We start from the raw sequence: 4,222 nt of genomic DNA, 5'->3' as shown, positions 1-4,222 counted from the left end.
GCTACTAATATTTTTATTTTCTCCCAAAGATCTTCTCCTTTTCTGAGAGTAATGGGACACTGGAGAGATAACTTACAGACAAAAATATGGAGACGGAAAAGATTATGACAACTTGCAAAGGGTCCACACTGTTGGTTGGATTAGCTATGTGAGATGATGATGGTTAAAGAGAGAAGAACAGGCAAAACCAAACGAGGCCCCTTGGAAACAAAGTTAAGATGGTTTTTTAATTCATCCTACCTCCTGTGGGTTTAGCTTAACATTAGTCCCATCTGCCAGCGGCCGGAGGCAAGGTGCTTAGGGGTTTAATTGTTCTGTGAGACCCTGAAGCAGGGTGAGAAGTGGCCTGGTGTCAGAGTAGAGCAGCTGGCCCGTTACTGAAGGTCGTGGTTCAGAAGTTCTCAATTTATTCTTTTCTCTATTCAGGTTCTACATAAGTGAGCAGTAAAAAGATATGGTTATCTCCTTCCTTTATTGTAGCAGTCTGCGAAGTTCCATTTCCTTCTTGAAACCTCTGACGCAATGGCTAGAGGAACCCTCCCACACCCCTCCCCTCCTGTCTATACTGGCAACTTTTGAGCCACCCCCTTGGCTTATCACCTTGAAAAACATGCCAGATCCATTGCTTTTACACACTGCTGTTTACCTCGTTGTTTATGTTGTGTATGTGGGTCATCTGTTGTTTAGGTTAGATTGAAGTCCGGCTGTGTTGGTGTAGTTAGCTTTTAATTATTTCCAGAAGAAAGATAGTATACCATATCCATATAAGCATTTGATATTATGGTGTTTTCTTTTTGATCTAATGTTCAGCTTCAGCCTAGGAGACACCCTGAATGATCCAGGCTTGGGGACTGTCAGAGCTACTACTATTATTATTTATTTATTTATTGAGACTGAGTCTCACTCTATCACCCAGGCTGGAATGCAGTGGCACGATCTTGGCTCACTGCAACCTCTGCCTCCTGAGTTCAAGCGATTCTCCTGCCTCAGCCTCCCGAGTAGCTGGGATTACAAGCACGTGCCACCATGCCTGGCTAATTTTTTTATTTTTAGAGATGAGGTTTCACCATGTTGGCCAGGCTGGTCTTGAACTCCTGACCTCAAGTGATCTGCCACCTTGGCCTCCTAAATTGCTGGGATTACAGGCATAAGCCACCATGCCAGGCCTATTATTATTATTTTAAAGTATAATTATTTAATGTGGATTTTGCATATCTACTGCATTTGATCCCTTTCTGAATAGTTTTCACTGTTTTCTTTAATTACTGTACTTCAAAATACAGAAATTTTAGAAAACAGAGGAACACTATTTGGTATATATACTCTTCGTATTTTTTTTAAATGCATATAGATTTATTTTCTGTTTTCAGCAATAATATTACACAGTTTGTTTTAAACTGTATAGTATTTTTTTTTTTTTGAGATGGAGTCACTCTTGTCACCCAGGCTGTAGTGCAACGGCACGATCTCAGCTCACTGCAAACTCTGCCTCCAGGGTTCAAGCTATTTTCCTTCCTCAGCCTCCTAAGTAGCTGGGATTACAGGCACCCCCCACCACGCCCGGTTAATTTTTGTATTTTTAGTAGAGACGGGGTTTTGCCATGTTGGCCAGGCTGGTCTCAAACTCCTGACCTCGTGATCCACCTGCCTCAGCATCCCAAAGTATTGGGATTACAGGCGTGAGCCACTGTGCCCGGCCTAAACTGTGTACTATTAAACTGTATATTGTTTACTTTAGTAATAGATCATGAATGTATTCCCATGCTACTATAGAAATTGCAATGGCTGTGTAATATTTAATTATATAGATTTATATAAGCTATTCTCCATTATTCTACTTTTATTTATCAAACATTTATATAAGCACTTACTATGTGCCAGGCATAATTCTAAGCTCCAAATAGATATTAACTCATTTAACTCTCATAATAACTTTATGAGGTGAGTACTATTTATATGCCCATTTTGCAGATGAGGAAACTGAGTCACGGGTTAAATAACTTGTGCCAGGGCACACCTCTTTGTAAGTGATAGAGCCAGATCCAAACCCAGACGATCTGGCTCCAAAGTCTGTGCTGTAATCACAGCCCTCTCCTTGCTTCCCTCTCTACCTCTATTGAAAAGTAAAGACCTTTCTTTCCTGGAAGAATAGCTTAATCTTCATAAGACTTCCCTGGCAAATAAAGAAACTGCTGTCCTGTGAGTCACTGTTATTTATAATTAAATTGTGAGCTGCTGAGACGACAGGCAAAGAAGCATCTGAGCAGGATGGGTGGTGTGAGCTCTGCAGCCCAGAGAAGGTGACTCCAGGAGGAACTGTAGACTTGGATCCAACCAGGCTGAGGTCCAAGTTACTCACCCACTGGCAGAACCCAAGTGGCTCTGCCTCTCCCAAAGCTACTGTAATTTCCTCACACCCAACTGAGAAGGTCTTTCCTTTGCATTCCACTACAGGAGCTGCTGCATCTGACCCAAGCCTGCCTGGAGAAAGGAGGAAGAGGCAAGGTAGGAAGTGGCCTGGACCCCTGCTGCTCTGCGCCAGAGTACAGGGCAGAAACTGCAGCTGGAGCTGTGGGGTGGTCTTGATCCAGCCTACAAAGTGACTTCTGGGGCAGTGCCTGGAGTGTATGAGAATCCTCTTAGTAACCTGCAGAAGCTCCAGAGTAGTTGTTTCTGGGTGACTCTGGGATCCTTATTCATCACAGCCTTGAGACTGGGCTTTGGCTTCAGCCACCTCCTTTCCTATACTCTCCCTTCCAATAATGACAATATGATACCATAGCTGACCGTAATTGTTCTGTCTGACATTTAATTCATTCTGACTCATTAAATTCTCACAACAGCACTATGAGGTAGAATGATGGTTACCATAATTATCCTCATTTCAATGGTGAAGAAAGGCAGCCACAGGGAGGCTGAATAACCTGCTGTAAAGGCGGGAGGGTTTCAGGTGCTGGGAGCAAGGTCATGCAGAGTTATGACCTTGACTTGTATCCCAAACAGACCCTGCGAAGGGAGCAGTGGCTGGAGGGAAAACTGCAGGTGAGCCACCTTGCTCCTCTTAACCCTACTGGGAGGAGAAGTTCTAAACAAACAATTGGCATTTGACAGGGGAGTGTTAGGGCTGGAGGTGGTCGGAAGTTGTATTTTATTGAAGCACTTTGGCAGTTGTTTGCAGGGCTGGTAATAGGTTTATATGACATAACATTCCTGCTCTCTCTCTGGGAGGTCTGTCAGTTTTCCTTTATTTCCGTATTTATGAGGGAGCCTGGAACACATACACCCCTCATTCAAAGTCAATGTCACAGGGTAAATTGGTCCAGGGAGGCATGATTATCACTGCAGTCCTAAGACTTGGCACTCTAAATGCACGAGATGGAGATGCTTACGTACCACCCAGCCCGTGAAGTTCTTTTCCATACAGAAACCCCACAAGTTGGGTTCCCACCTGGGTCAGGACTCCACCCCCTTCTCCTAAACCTGGAAACAACCCCGGGTGGAGCTAGAACCAGCTCAAGTCAGACCTCCCATTCTAGGAAGATCATTGGCCTAACTTGGTAACAATGTATAGAAAAGATGCTTTATACAGAACTAGGTAAGGCTTGGCAAAAACTGGCTTTCCTGCAGCTAAATGCATACTGGTATGTACCTATTGAGTTTTGGAGCAACTAACTCTTAGGAATGTGTGTGTACTTTTGTCTTAGGAAAAAGAAAAGATACATAGTTTTACCTGCCATAGTCCTTGAAGGTAAGTAAACCATGAAAAATAAAAGTGCAATGTCTGATAGGCTTTTAAAAAGAAGAATTGCTGCACTCCTAGTTGGAGCCACAGTAATGTTATTACCTTGAATAATGAGGCAGTCCCCCGACTTGGCCTTCTACAATCTATTCTCCCCACCATGAACGGATGGATCACTTAAAAGCGCAATAGATCGGCCGGGCGCGGTGACTCATGCCTGTAATCCCAGCACTTTGGGAGGCCGAGGAGGGTGGATCACGAGGTCAGGAGATCGAGACCATCCTGGCTAACACGGTGAAACCCCATCTCTACTAAAAATACAAAAAAATTAGCCGGGCGTGGTGGCAGCCGCCTGTAGTCCTAGCTACTCGGGAGGCTGAGACAGGAGAATGGCGCGAACCTGAGAGGCGGAGCTTGCAGTGAGCCAAGATTGTGCCACTGCATTCCAGCCTGGGCGACAGAGCAAGACTCTGTCTCAAAAAA

General features: G+C 44.3%; 1 protein-coding gene across 1 annotated transcript in view; it reads left to right on the top strand.

Moving 5' to 3' along the window:
- Positions 1-2,459: 2,459 nt before the first annotated feature.
- Positions 2,460-4,222, top strand: part of BCAR3 (BCAR3 adaptor protein, NSP family member) — a 150,113-nt gene continuing 148,350 nt past the window's right edge. Inside the window, exon 1 of the mRNA XM_017879775.1 lies at positions 2,460-2,505. The gene's annotated coding sequence lies outside the window, so the exon portion shown is untranslated. The remainder of the gene's footprint in view (positions 2,506-4,222) is intronic.

The sequence above is a fragment of the Rhinopithecus bieti genome, unplaced genomic scaffold (genome assembly GCF_001698545.2).
Source record: "Rhinopithecus bieti isolate Rb0 unplaced genomic scaffold, ASM169854v2 scaffold_11919, whole genome shotgun sequence".
Lineage (NCBI taxonomy): Eukaryota > Metazoa > Chordata > Mammalia > Primates > Cercopithecidae > Rhinopithecus > Rhinopithecus bieti.
This window is presented reverse-complemented; position numbering and strand designations above follow the sequence as displayed.